Below are 15617 nucleotides of genomic sequence, written 5' to 3'. Positions count from 1 at the left end.
CATGGAGGGGGGGGGGGAACAATCTTGCATAAGTTTGGTTTAAATGGCTCCAAGACATTTTAACCCAGCTGCATGGAGGGGGGGGGCTGCCTTGCAGATGTTTGGTTTAAATGGCTCTGAGCTTCCTGCCACACAGCTGTTTCCCCCAAACCCACTATGAACTGCCATGAGCCACTACAAAGTGCACCAAAATATCTGAAAATTTATGGCAGTTCTTCAGTTCACGAACATGGCTTCCTAAACCATGAACTAGCCAAAAATTAATGACAAATGTGTATAGTATGACACAGTTTACTAATTTGCCACTAATTTACTTTTGCCTTATATCTGTATGCTTATGATCCTTTTTCCATTTTGCCTGAGTAACTATGCATGCACTAAAAGCTCACATCTTTAAACCGCTCCGCAGGGTAAGGGTTAATGGGAGGAGAGTGGGCGGGCGCTGTCCGGGATAAAAACTCAGAGGAGCAAATCAGGAGCTGCGAAGTGGCTCCTGAATCGCTCCTCCGAGTGGCACTCCAGGGCCAAGTGGCCAATAGGGAGGCGCGCTTCCCCATTGGCCACTTGGCCTGTCTCCCGAACAGCCACCCACAGACTCTCCCATCCTCCCAAGCTGCCATCCTCGCCGCTGCGGCCGCTGGACGGTAAGTCGCACCCCGACTTAGGCCGAGCCCCGGGATGGCTGCTGGGGAGGAGGGACTCCCCATGCCGCTGGACTGAGGGAAACCTGCTTTCCCTCCACCCAGCAACACCCCTTCCCCACCCAGGGACCTGCCTGCGATCTCCCATGTGCCTCCCCACCCGCCTCCCCGCACGCCGACGCCTGCGTCGTTCCCACCCCGGCCCTGCGCGTCCCTTTGCCTGGCCCCAAAGCGTTCTCCCTGCCGCAACTTACTGTATGCCTGCTCGGACGCTTTCCCAGCTGCTCCATCGTTTCGCCGCTGCCTCGCCTCCTTCTGGCTGCCGTCGCCCCGCCACACGCCCGCATCCCCTGGCCTGGCCGCGCCACTCGCCCGCAACCCGTGGACTGCCGACCATGCCCAGCCAGCCTGCCCCCCCTCACTATGGCCCGGGAAAATGCACGCTGGCCCCCAAACGCACCGGCCACTGCGCGCCCACCCACGCCCACGCTGACAGCCGCACGGAACACCGCCCTACAATTGCTAGCGCCCGCTGTATTCACAGGACAGCAGGCTTAATTTCTAGTCTTGAATAAATCTATGTTGTTCTTAAAGATGCTATTGGGCTCAATTTTTGTTTTGCTACTTCAGACCAACATTGCTGCCCACTTGAATCAAAGTTTAGTTTGTCATCTGGTTTGTTCCCAGCGGTATGACTGCAACCTTCTGGCCCAGCGTTCCTGGATGCCCCCTGCTCACATTCACTGTGAGGCAGGTCACCCCCGGAACACAGAGCCCCTCCCTACGGAGGTGTTCCAACCATATATGCCAGAGAGAGGTGCAGACCTCCTCTGACACACAGGCCACCTGGCTCAGCGGGCATCCAGCCTCCCCTTTTGAGTTGGCCTAGCTCACTCCAAGCCGCCTCAAGCCTGAGGCTCCTCATATCAAGTCCGATGCCCTCATAGAACTACATGAAGAGGCTCCTTCACCGTGACATTTCCGCCACAAGAAGGCAGGCCCCTCAGGGCCTCGTTCCCGCCAACCTTGCGCCCTTCCACCAATCCTGAAGTGTGGCCTGAATTTCCAAAAGCCATCTATCCAGCCCCTTCACATCCAAGTGCACCCCATCGGACCTATAAAATTCTGAACACAAACTTGAAATGTCCCCATGGTCAACCACCAAATACCCCCAGGATGCAGTTGCCCTGGCCACAGCCTTGTTTATGAACAGTCTTGTTCACACGCCCGATGTGACAGGCTCCTTGTCAAGCCAGCCTTTCAACAATACTCGACCAGATGACTTGCGTCAGTGGAAGCTGGTGGTGTAAAGCCTCGAGATCGCAGGTGATGCTCTTAATCAGCTGCAGGCCCTTTGTATCTGGTAAATCGTTGCCTCCCAAATGAACAATAACAACTGCGGGAGTCCCGAACTCAAAAACTGCTCTGGAAACCACGTCCCATAAGGCAGGCCACCTCATTCCACGATGTCCCATCAGGCGAAATGCCAAATGGTCTTCCAGGCCCAACTGTTCAGTCCATCTGGAGTCCTCCACATAGTGCCATGCCCAGTACACGTAACTGTGGCCCATGATCAACACCAACTGGTGGGGTGACAGCAGCCCTGAAACAAGTCAGAGGTTACTACTCTGCACCGGACGGACATAGCCCTTATAAGCCCCCGACCTCCACCTGCCCAACCTCATGATCTGCTGTGGGGAAGCTCCTTGTCTGTGAGCCTGTGTGGCAGCCCCGATGTGAAAGGAATGTGCACTGTAAAACCTCATGCAGACTCCTATCCTGCGCAAGCATCTCTTCAGCATGGCCCCAAACTGATACCTTGAAAAGCTCGTGCCATCTTCGTGTACCAACAGGCACCCCGGCCCTAAGGGGCGAACTGATAAATAGGCCTTCATGCCACGCACCGGGCAAACCTCCTTGTGCTGGGACCTGTGCAAGGTGATGCAATAGCCTCTGCCCTTCTGGTCAGTTTTGGAATGCCGAAGCGTAATGACCATGTGCCAGGAGCAACTCCTTTGCCACGCAGATGGGCCAAGTATTGCAGGAGAACAGATTCTTTCATAGGCCAGGAAGAACAGTGCCCACAGGCCTTGGTGAAGGCCAGGAAACCCCTTGCTGCCCCCTTCGTAGGCCCGGCACCTGGAGGAGGCCATCGAACCCAGCATTGCCTGGAGGATCACTCTTCGCCAAGCCCCCACAGGTCGATCGGGAACTCCTCTGGCTCCTTCCTGGCCCTGGGGGCGAGCCACGAAAACCTGTCGAACTGAAGACGAGATAGAGCATCTGCCGCCTCGCTCTGAACCACATGTTGGGCTGTGAACTTAATGTTAAATTCAAGACAGGTCAACACGAGCTGCCGGACCAAGCACATAACATGCTCTGACCTAGAACTCTGTTTGTTAATAACCTGAACAACAGCTTGGTTGTCACACCAGAAGATGATCTTTTTGTTGGCAAAGTCCTCCTTTCAAAGGACCACAGCCAACAAAATCGGAAAGAGTTCCAGGAAGGTTAAGTCCCTGCGAGTCTCCACCCCCCAATGATCAGGCCATCTCTGTGCACACTACTTGTTATCATAGAACAGGCCAAACCCCATGCTGCCAGATGCATCCGAGTGCACCTGCAGTGCGTTCCCCACATTACCACCCCATTAAAGCGAGTCAAGAACTGCTGCCACACCCTGAGGTCTTCTTTCACCCCGTGCATGAGCCGTATGTGGTGCCTTGGTCCCCTGACCCCGGCAGTTAACCGGGCCAGGCGTGTGCAAAATGCCCTGCCTTCTGTGACCACCCGGCAGGTGAAATTTAGACGCCGAGGAGGGCCTGGAGCTCCTTGAGTGTGGCCTTTGCTTTACCCAGAGTCACCTGCAGAAGGTCTTGCAGCGTGGCCAACTTATCAGCTGGTAATCTGGAGGCCCCCTGGACTGAATCCAGCTGAATCCCCAGAAATGCAAGACTGGATGCCGGCCCCTCGGTCTTATCGGGTGCCAAGGGCACCCCCAGGTCCTCGGCCAACTTGGGAATGTTCAGCCTGGAGAAAAGGAGGTTGAGAGGGGACATGATAGCCCTCTTTAAGTATTTGAAAGGTTGTCACTTGGAGGAGGGCAGGATGCTGTTTCTGTTGGCTGCAGAGGAGAGGACACGCAGTAATGGGTTTAAACTTCAAGTACAACGATATAGGCTAGATACCAGGAAAAAGAAAGGCCAAAGCTGAGAGTGAGCTAAGATTGGCCAGGGAAGCCCATTGTAACAAGAAAAGATTTTTCAGTTATGTGAGGAGCAAACGTAAAGTAAAGGAGGCAATAGGCCCACTGTTGGGTGCGGATGGACAAACTCTAACGGAAGATGCAGAGAAAGCAGAAAGGCTTAGTGCCTATTTTACATCTGTTTTTTCCCACAGGTCAAAGTTTTTAGGCACAACTAGAGATGGCCATAGCCAAAGGATAGTGTCTGGGTGGCAGGTTAACATGGATAGATAGGTTGTTGAGAGGCATTTAGCTCCACTGGATGAGTTCAAATCTCCTGGACATGATAGCCCTCTTTAAGTATTTGAAAGGTTGTCACTTGGAGGAGGGCAGGATGCTGTTTCTGTTGGCTGCAGAGGAGAGTACACGCAGTAATGGGTTTAAACTTCAAGTACAACGATATAGGCTAGATATCAGGAAAAAGTTTTTCACAGTCAGAGTAGTTCAGCAGTGGAATAGGCTGCCTAAGGAGGTGGTGAGTTCCCCCTCACTGGCAGTCTTCAAGCAAAGGTTGGATGCACACTTTTCTTGGATGCTTTAGGATGCTTAGGGCTGATCCTGCGTTGAGCAGGGGGTTAGACTAGATGGCCTGTGTGGCCCCTTCCAACTCTATGATTCTATGATTCTATGATTCAAACGTTGAAAGTGAGCCAACTGGATCGCGCACACCCTGGACCCCTGGGGCCCTGCAAAAAAGAAATCATCTTGATAATGGGTGGCCTCCCAAAAACGCCCTGCATCCTTAATGGCCCACTCCAAAAAGGTACTAAAAGCCTCGAAGGCTGCGCAAGCAATAGCGCAGTCCATCGGCATGGCTTTGTCCATGCACCATTCTCCCTCAAATTTAAAGCCTAACAAGTTGAAGTCCTCTGGTGGACTGGGAGGAGCCTGAAGGCCGACTGGATATCACATTTGCCCATCAAGGCCCCTCGGCCACAAGCCCTGACAATTTCCACTGCCTTGTCAAAGGAGGCATAGTGCACCGTGCATAGCTCCGGAGGAATGCAATCATTCACCAATGCCCCCCAAGGGTAGGATAGATGGTGAATTAACCGAAATTGGCATGCAGCCTTTTTTGGCACTACCCCCAGGGGGGACACCCTAATACTGCGCAAGGAAGGCCTGTCAAAGGGACTTGCTATTCGACCTGCCAGCCTCTCCTTATTGTTCTTTTCCCTCACAATCTGGGGAGCAGCCTTAGCTGACTTTAGATTGATGCAAATGGTGGCCACCCTTTCCCCAATAAAGGGAATACGAAAACCCCTAGTGAACCCAGACAAAATATATTGGGCAGCGCCCTGATCTGGATACCTGGTCAGAACTGCTCTCAGCGCATCCACCTTGACCGATGACCATGCCAGGCACAGCAGTTCCACCGGGGTGGCTTCAGGCGGATTTTCCAGTGGCAGAAGGGCCGCTTTGTCCTGGTCCCCCATCCTTCTTGTTGGAAGACTGAGCCCCTCGAAAGGGCTGTGGACCCCCTCTGTCCCTAGGGCAGGCCAGGGCCGTGTGGTTACCCCCACACGCCTCACAGGTGTGACTATAACGGCATGGCTGACGCTTACAGAGTTTACGATTATAGTCCCAACAAGGGAGGGCTGTGGCCCGCCGCCCAGGCACCGCCCACCTCTCCTTCTCTCTGGGAGCTCTCATGCTAGGTCCCACTTTCACCAACCAGGTATCATGGTGCTTTAAATTCCACCTGGCAGATGAATTGTAGGATGCCAATTCCCTAAAACCATGATAATAATAAAGGGCAGCATCTTCTCCCCCATGCTCCCTAGCCTCTAGCACATGGGCAAGGTACCAGGCCAGACGCCGCCCCCGCTCTGGGTACACTTCTGCGATCAAGGCCATAAATTCAGCAAACCCTCGCAACCAATTATTGAAGGTCCGGTCACACTTAGGCTGGTCAGCTTTCTTCCTGTCACATTTTCTTCCAGGGTCCCCACCCTGACTTCCAGTGCTCACAAAATCAAACATATCAATAAAATACCCCTCCAGGGCCCTCTCCCTCATTTTCTTTGGAAGGTGAATGCCAGGAGGGGCATCCAAATTTGTGTATTTGGCTGGTGGCTCCCTAATGGAGCCAACCACCTCTCCAGATTCCACCAGGCTTCCTTGCGCCTCTTGTGGAGCCAGGCCGGCAAACCTGGCACAAAGGCCCCCTCCAGCCAATAACACCCTTCTTTGTGAGCTCCTTCCAACTCATCACTGGAGGAAGACCCACCCGAGGAACTTGAGCGATCCCGGGAACGGCGCCACCTGCGCCCGGACTTCCATCCTCTCCTTCTAGGTCCCAACCTGAGGCACTCACTGCTGCTGGAGATGGCCCTGATCCCAGCCTCATTTGAAGAGCTGTTGCTGCTAGTCCGCCCATGCCTGACTCTGGGCCCAGAAAGTTGAGCTACTGCCTGCGCGTATCCTTGCCAATAGGCTGAAGTGCCCTCTGCTGGGGAAGCCCGTTCCCCACCCTGCCCACACAATTGGCTCTCCGTGGAGGACTCCCTCGCAGAACTGCTCCCTGCCAGCACAGCCAGCGCAGGCGGGGACCCAGAACCGGCCCCCCTGCGCTCATGGGCACCACCCTGGCCGGCCCTGCTCCAGGCCCCTTTCTGCCGGGCTTGTTGCTCGGGGCATGCAGTCTGGGCGCTCTGGCCCTCTTCCTCCTCCTCGGTGCCTGCTCCCCGCTGCCCGCTTCCTGGTCCTGGGCTGGCCTCCCTTCTCCACTGGTGGTGGAAGAGTCTGGGACTGGGTGCCTGGTATTGCCCCCCCATCCCTTAGTGGCTCTCCGGCCCTGGGCTGCTCCTTCCCCTGATGAACTGGGCGCAGCCTTGGGCATACTGTGTCCCAAAGTGGCTGACTGAGGGGAAACTGCACCCCGCAGGCATGGCTGTGGCCCTGCGAGCCCAGGCGCACTTAGCGCTGGCCAGAGTAGCCCGTTGCCCCCCGGAGCCCGAATCAGGCTTCTCCTTACTCGAGGAGGTGTTCCCCCTCCCTTCTTACCCCAATTTCATTACCCATCTAACATTCCCTGTAAACCACCCTGAGACATAGGGGGGGGGGCAGCATGTAAGTGCAAATAACGGGGGGGGGGGGAATAAAGAAAACCCACAGAATTTGGCCCATGTTGATGTGTCATACGTCTGAAGACAGAAAAAATGCAAACAGAAACAAACTGTGCAGTGGGCAAAATTAGATATGCTTACAATAAACCGTTATTTGCAGACAAAAACTGTCTTGCAGTTTTACAAAAAGGACATTGATTGCTTGTAGAGGAATCCTCAAAGGAATCATAGAATCACAGAGTGGGAAGGGTCCATAGAGGCCATCTAGTCCAACCCCCTGCTCAACCCATGATCAGCCCAAAACATCCTAAAGCATCCAAGAAAAGTGTGTATCCAACCTTTGCTTGAAGACTGCCAGTGAGGGGGAGCTCACCACCTCCTTAGGCAGCCTATTCCACTGCTGAACTACTCTGTGAAAAAATATTTCCTGACTAGTAATCAAGCCCGCTGCAGCTAAATGCAGCGGGCGCTAGACCACGGAGCCTCCGCAGCCGTGCGGAGCGCGGCTGCCGGGGCTCCGTGTGTCAGGGGGCTGACGCTGCGAGAGGCACTTCGCGCCTCTCGCAGCATCAGCCCGCCGGGCAGGGAGCCCCCAGCAGCCGCTCTCTGCGTGGCTGCCGGGGGTTCCCTTTGCGGGCGGGCTGAAGCGGCGAGAGGTGCCGGGCAGGGAGCCCCCGGCAGCCGCGCTCTGCGCGGCTGCCGGGAGCTACCTTGCCGACAGCTTGACGCGTCGGAGGCGCTTCGCGCCTCCCGACGCATCAGGCCGCCCTCAAGGAAGCAACTGCGAGCCGCGCTCCGCGCGGCTCGCAGTTGCTTCCTTCAGCAGCCTAGGAATCGGCCGGGCCAATCGGCAGGCGCTTCGCGATGGTCTGTCAGGAGGAAGGGGCCAATTAGGCCCCTTCCTCATCACGGACAAAGCCTTCCGCCTGAGGGCTTAACGAATTATTTAGTCCGCGGCGCCCGCGGCGCCGCGGGCGTGTTAAGGATATCTAGCCTATATCGTTGTACTTATACTTGTAGTTTAAACCCATTACTGCGTGTCCTCTCCTCTGCAGCCAACGGAAAAAGCATCCTGCCCTCCTGCAAATGACAACCTTTCAAATACTTAAAGGGGGCTATCATGTCCCCTCTCAACCTCCTTTTCTCCCGGCTGAACATTCCCATCTTCATAGGGCTTGGTCCCTTGGCCCCAGATCATCTTCGTCGCTCTCCTCTGTACCCTTTCAATTTTAACTACGTCCTTCTTAAAGTGAGGCCTCCAGAACTGCACACAGTACTCCAGGTGTGGTCTGACCAGTGCCGTATACAATGGGACTATGTCATCTTGTGATTTTGATGTGATGCCTCTGTTGATACAGCCCAAAATGGCATTTGCCTTTTTTACCGCTGCATCACACTGCCTGCTCATGTTTAGCTTACAGTCCACAAGTACCCCAAGGTCTCGTTCACACACAGGTAACAACCTAGAAGCATATCCCCATCCAGTAGGCATGCTTTTCATTTTTCTGACCCAGATGCATCTTGTTCTCATTTGCCCATTTTTCCATGGTGTTCAGATCTGGTTGAAAAGTACCAGACCTAGCACCGAGCCCTGAGACTCCCTCCCTCCAGCCTGATGAAACACCATTGACAACAACTCTTTGAGTGCGGTTCTCTAACCAATGCCCTATGCACCTAACTATCTGAAAATCCAGACTGCAGTCCTACAATTTATGAGGAATTCATGAGGAACCTTATCAAAAGCTTTGCTAAAATCCAAGTAAACGACATCAACCAAATTTCCACAATCCAGCAAACCTGTTACTTGGTCAAAAAAGGAAACCAGGTTGGTCTGATAGGACCTGTTGGAGACAAATCTATGCTGACTTCCTTGGATCACCAAATTGTCCTCCAGATGTTTGCAGATTGCTCCCTTTAATATCTACTCCATTATCTTCCCCAAATAAGAAAAAAAAACTGTATTCACAAAGAAAGATGTTTTGTCCCGAAATGGATCTTTTCCCATTCACAGTAGTCTGTAGTTCTAAGGAACTTCAAAGATACTCACCCCCAAATGTGGTGCAATAAGTTTCTTGTGGGTCAATAAAACCTCAATAAGAGATCACACTTTAAACAGCCAGCCAGGAAAATCCTCAGCAACCAGAATGTAACAGGTTTATTTACTCCATTTAAACCCCACCTTTCTCCTCAATGGAGATCCTAGGCAGCTAACCTGGAATAGGCTGCCCAAGGAGGGCGTGAGCAGCACCTAGACAGATCCTTCTTGTATAGGAATATATCCTTCTTGTATTCCTACATGGATCAGGAGGTGGGACTTGATGTCCTGCATGGCCCCTTCCCACTCTAGGATTCTAGGATTCTGTGATATGATTCTACTCACCCCCATTTCATCCTCACAACCACCCTGTAAGGTTAGGCTGAGAACATCAAAGTGTCCCAAAGTTTCCAAGTGGGCTTCCCTGGCAGATTCCAGATTTGAACCCAGGTCTCACAGAGTGTAGTAGCCTTGTCAGGCTTGGTAGTTAAGCATGTTCAGTCACAGTCAAGACTAGATGGGAGACCACCAAGGCAGAGGCCGGCTTGATTCCCCTAAACTAATGTCCCTGCCGCACTTTCAGTCCGTGTTTTAAATGTGGCACGATTGTTCCAATTGTAATATATTTTAAAAGACATCCAAAAGAACCAGGACACTCAAGAAGAAGAAGGAGGAGGAGAAGGAGCTCTTCAGACTTCCAGGCGAAATTCTGTTTGGTAAATAGGGACTATTGTTTTGAGAAGAATGTAACAAGCATTCGTTCTGTTTTGACTCAACAGACTTCATGGGGGAAATACAGGAAGTGGGACAGACTGAAACATTCCCTCCTGTTATCTGACCTGTAACTACTTGGCAGCCATCCAAAGCTGTCAGTTTGGCGCAGACAACTCTCCCATTGACAAGGAGCCTGGCCCTTCACAGCCTCTCCCTTCAAGGGCTGTAAATTATGGCAGCGGAGTCCCTCGGAAGACGTCTGTCCCTGAGGCTTCCCCTCCTGCAGTCTTTGACACATCAGTTTGTTTAAAGAGTGAGGAGACCACAGAAGTGCCCTAATACTTTTGTTTGTAATTTCTTTCTTTTTTATAAGTCTATTAGGGTTTTTTGAAGGGTCTGATTCAGGCAGGTCATAGAACTATAGAAACATAGAGTTGTATGTGAACACTAGTCCTACCCCCTACGGAATGCGGGAAATTCACAACTACCGGCCCAATTCCATGCCCAGACGATGCCCCCCTAACCGGAATCCCTGGCCAGATCATGAAGTCGGGTGCAAGGGGGGATTGCTGTTGGGGATACAGGGAAATATCCCAGCAGCCTTCTGCTGTAGAGGCACATGGGCCGGGGGGGACACAAAAGTCACGTTCTGGATCTCTGCAGTTCCTCAGAGACCACTTGGCTCAGCAGCCATGAAAACCTTGTCAGCACACCAGGGGCTCCCAGTCTGCCAAAGGACCATGGCTGCCTCTGCTGCAGTGAGCAGCAGGACTGTGGCTGGCATCAGTGCAGTGAGCGGCAGGACTGTGGCTGGCATCAGTGCAGTGAGCGGCAGGGCTGTGGCTGGCACCAGTGCAGTGAGCGGCAGGGCTGTACTGGCACCAGTGCAGTGAGCGGCAGGGCTGTACTGGCACCAGTGCAGTGAGCGGCAGGGCTGTACTGGCACCAGTGCAGTGAGTGACTGGAAGCAATCCATAAGTACAGGGCAGATGACTGTAAGATTTGCTTTCAGCCACTAGACAGGGGAATGAACAATCCACTGAGATCATGCGACTACATAACATGCTCAGCTACATGCACGGCTATTTGGAAAGTGAGCGGCTTGTATATTCTAACCATGCAGCAGCTCCAAAGAGGCTCCAGAGACCAGATGTTCTTGAGAGTCATCACTATTCTGCAGTACCTAATGTAGTTAACCAGTGACTGTTCAGGCATTTAAGATGGGATTTGCATGTCCTGCTGTCTGCATTTACCTACCTTGTCCTAAGCACATTTAGTTGCATTGCAATTCCCTGGTCAATGACCTGAGCCTCTGCAGGTCTTCTCTGAATGAATATTCATGAGGACTTTCTCCCAGGGACGTGTACAAGTGAATTAAGTGACTCTGATTCTTCCTTTGGGCTTATGCCCCAAAAGTTCACATCCTTCTCAGGGTCTTATGTGGCATGAGAAGAGCAGCGCTTATGGAACTTTCTGATGGCTTCCTCCCACTGCAGCCTGTGGTGACTCCTCCAGACCACACCCCAGGAGACCAGGGCCCCCTGGGAAGAGCAGGGACAGCCTGTACTTGGAGGGCATATCGCGGAACACCCCCCCTTTTTTTCTGCTACCAGAACTATCTTCCACCGGCGGTGGGGGGGGGGGACATACTTAGGATACTTGGATATTTACTGGAAGCTAAGTCCGTGCGGTTTCCACTTTAGACATACTTACCTTTAATACATATACTTGTTCGTGAATGAGAGTTCTCCCCCCCCCCACCACCCCCTTTCCATCTCCCAGACCCTCGGCTCTCTTCCTTTGCTGAGCCAGAAGTTTGCTCCACCCTTCATCAGAACCAGCCTGCCCCTGGGATTCCCATGCTGTGATTTCTTCAGCTTCCACTTCGTTTTCAGGGAAATGGGGCCCTGGGGTTTAAGTCTTCTCTGCACTGTTTTCCTGATCTGGGAGGGCCCCCCAAAGGCCTTCTTTGCCCCACTGGGCTGAGCATGCAACCTAATAACACCGTCTTGGTGGAACTGGGTCTACAATAAGACCAAAGAGAGACCACTGAGGAAGGGAGGGGCTCCCAAACCTCCTGAGCCTTCAGGCTGCCACAATACGGCTGCTGCAGAAGGCAAAGCCAGCCGTGGAATGATTGCCGCAGCTTATCTTCAGGAACAGTGCAGGGGTGGCAACAGCTGCCAAGTCTCCAAGCATCAGTCAGAGTCCTCACTGGGCAAAAGACCAGTTCCTAAAAATAGTTGGCAGGTGCCATGAAACCCAGGGGGGGCCATGCTGAAACACACAAGTAGACCATACAGTTTTTCATTTTTTTAAAATAGAGCAATTGTGGGTGGGGGGGGGTCCCTAGTTCATTGGTCCTACTTTGAAAAACAAAGCTAGATAATTTGAATGTTTGAAGGGGGAGCTTACTGCGTCATCTTGGAAACGTTTGTGGAGAACAAGGAGGGGGGAGGAGATGGGGGGAGGAGATAGGATTACCAGATCCAGGCAGAGAAACTTCTGGAGATTTGGGGAAGAGCCTGGGGGGGGGCAATGACCTCAGTGGGGTGCAATGATATCTTGGGAGTCTGCCTTATCCAGGAAAGATAGTCAAGTGCTAATGATAATATTATATTTACTAGTAAAAAAGCCCACTGCAGTCAAAATGCAGTGGGCGCTAGGAGGGCAGGCCATGAGGGCGGCGGGGCTCTGCGGGCTCGCTTGGCAAGGCCAGGTTTGCGCTGTGGGGCCGGGGGCTCGCGGCCTACCTGGAGTGCGGTAGGCTGGCAGGGCGTGGTGGAGGGCGGCGGCACCGGCGCTGGGGGCTCCTTAACCGTGTTGCTGGCGGCGGCGGTCCCGAGGCAGCCTCCGGTGGGCGGCAGTGGCTGGGCGGGCTGAGGGGGCGATCTCGTTGTGGCGGCGCTTCCGGAGGCGACAGAAGAGGCGACGGTGCTCTGACGGGCCCGAGACGGGCGGGCCGAGCGTGGCAATGGCGGCCGCCGCAGCAACTCCAAGAGCTTTTCGGAGCAGCAACGACCGACCGCGGCCCTGCCCCCACTGCGCCCTGGCGGCAGCTCGGCCGCGCGGCCTGACTGAGGAGGCGGGTAGGGAGCGAGCATTGAGGCCGCCGCCCGAGGGAGCCTCCGGCAGTCGCGCAGAGCGCGGCTGCCGGGGGCTCCCTGCCCGGCGCCCTGAGCTTTTTTCCTTCCCCCCCGCCGTCACGAAAAAAAGCTCCCCAGGCCCCGGGGAAGGTGCTCCGTGGCTCTGCGAGCGGCTTCCCCGGGACTTGGGGAGCCTTTTTCGTCCCCCCCAAGCCTTCTCCCGGCTGGCGGAGCGGCCTCGCGGCTCCTGATTGGCCCCTCCAAGTTTTTATCCCGGACAGGGCCCGCCCTAACTCCTCCCACAGTGCCCTTACTGCTTTATTCAGTCTGTGGCGCTCCGCGCCATGGGGCTGTTTAAAGATGCCCCACTTTGGTGACTTAATTAAGCATCTCCCCACCCCCATGCTGCAAGCAGGCAAGTAGGAGCAGGCATCAGGAAACCGCAGAGACTCTGCTCAGCCTTCAAGGAACAGCATCAGAGAGATCAGAAAGATGGGTAGTCAGTGTTCCTATCTATCCCATTGACTCTATGGTAAGGAATCTTCTCCTGCTTTAGGGCACAATTTCAAATAGAGTCTATTCTCCAAAGTATCCATTTCCTCCAAGAGAACTGATCTCCGTAGTCTGGAAATGAGCTGTGATTCCAGGGAATCCCCATGTCCCACTTGGAGTCTGATATCCCTAACTGCGAGTCCTCTGCTGCCAACAGGAACTGCCCTCCTCTAAATCATAGCTTTTCAAAGACTTCCAGAGGGCCATCCTGTCCTCCCTCAGCTTCCTCTTCTCTGGGCTGAGCATTCCCAGTTGCCTCAGCCTCTCCTTGCAGGGTTTGCTCTCCAGGCCCTGGATCACCTTTGCTGCTCTCTTCTAGATCCACTCCTTCCTGTCCACTGTCTTTTGAAGACAGGCCTCCAGAACACACACAGGACTCTGGGTCCCAATGAGCGCTTCACTTGCTAGCTTCATACCGTTTTAATCTGCACAAGTTGACCGATGTACGCTACCAGCTAAGACCTTTTCCAGACCTTCCATCAAGATCCCTTTCTTGCCGTGATGTTTTCATAATCGGTGCTACCTTTGTTTGGATTTGTGTTGTATTTATCCTGGGTACTCTTGTATCATTTATTTGCTGTTGTTATGTTTGATCAAAGAACAGGGGCAGCTGGGAAATGTCTTGGGAAACTTGTTATTCTAACCTTTCAACTCCTGGGGGACCTGCACCAAATTTCCTCCTAGCATCTCTTTGCTATCTCCTGACCTTAGACAGCAGGGACTGCACTCATGGTATGTTTTGGATAGTTTGCTTTATTGCTCTGCATTGGCAGGTTGGTAGTGGGAACACTGAATGATAGCACTTTGGTGCTTAAGGATGCCTGAAGCAGCAATATAGCTAGGCGGGCTTGTGCTAACTTTAGTTTCAGCACCTGTTTTCTGTTTCCTTAACCCTTCAATAAAGAGATTTCTTCAACCAAGAGTCTGCTTACTGGGGAAGTCAAGTGGAACCTGACACCCTCCAGACTGCTCATCCAAGCTATAAGCAATGAGCTACTTTGGTGAGCATATATATTTCTGTGAGACTCCTCCAGAGTAAGTAGTTTGAGGGCTGCAGGCTTCATCATGCCTATAGCTCAAGTACATTGGGCAGAGTTCCTAATCATGTGCCAACAGTATCAATGTTTAACATTTACAATAATTAACCATTCTTGGCAAAAATCTTCAACTTGGCATAAATGATAAGATTAACTGTTGTTAAGTTTCCAGCTGTATCTTGATGGTCTTTTAAAATAACAGGAGATGTGACCTTGTTTGTTTTGCTACCTTGAGTCAGGTAGGGGGATTTCCAATTTTGTTGGGTCCTCTCCTAGGCAACCGGTGTTGCTCATGCCAGGAATTGTTTTCTTTGTGCTTTATCCAGCATGGGCCTTTTGCCTTCTGAAGAGCTGTGAGTCATCCCACCTTCCTTTCTCAGGAAAGTGGAACTCCCTTTTCTTGTGTCAGCAAAAAAGGAAAAAAGAAAAACCTGGCAAGCTTCAGACTACAGGCTATTTCCATTTCTTGACGGAGAATTCTGAGCTGTATTCTGGAATCATGCAGAGAATTCACTGAAGATTTGTTGGTAAGCTGCTCAATGCCAGGGTTGGGCGCAGGACTTCTGGGACCATGAGGAACATGCTCCCTTTCTTAAGCCGTACGAGTTGGGGTATTGCTGTCCCCGACCAAGTGCCCCATTGATCTCACATTTCATACAAAGTCAAGACAGAAACTTATCCTTTAGCGCAGTCTCTGAAGCTTTGCCATTTGCCTGCACACTCAGCCACAACCCCCCACTCTCAAGAATGAAGGATAATTAACTGAAAATGGGAGTAATGTAGGACCTAGGATTCCCTAGTAGGAGGGGCACTCCTGAAGGAGAAGGGGGAGGGACCTTGGAGGGCTCTAGAAGAGGAGAATTCCAAAAAAGCGTGGTTAGTCAGAGAGTGGGAGTTCAGGAGTCAGACTGTTTCTGCACTAGGGTTTGATTTGGATTGCTATTTACATAGGGTCGCGATGCCTTCATTTCTGCATTGAAATTCCCATTTTGGGGAGCAGATCCGACTCACCCCCTGTTGCTCTTCCACAAGGGAATCCGCAGAAATCCGGTTCTCTCTTTTTGAACAGGGAGCTTACGGGGTATGAGTCAGGTCAGGCCAATGTGGAAATTCCAGTTTTCCAGTCTGTTTCCAATGTTGTTCCCACGCCTCTGTATTGCCACTTTCTTGGGCAACCACTCCAACCTCCCCCACCCTTCCCTGCCCAACAGGTCCATCCTGAAGAAAATAGCCAATCATC

Source organism: Paroedura picta, chromosome 1, assembly GCF_049243985.1.
Source record: "Paroedura picta isolate Pp20150507F chromosome 1, Ppicta_v3.0, whole genome shotgun sequence".
NCBI classification, from domain to species: domain Eukaryota; kingdom Metazoa; phylum Chordata; class Lepidosauria; order Squamata; family Gekkonidae; genus Paroedura; species Paroedura picta.
This window is presented reverse-complemented; position numbering follows the sequence as displayed.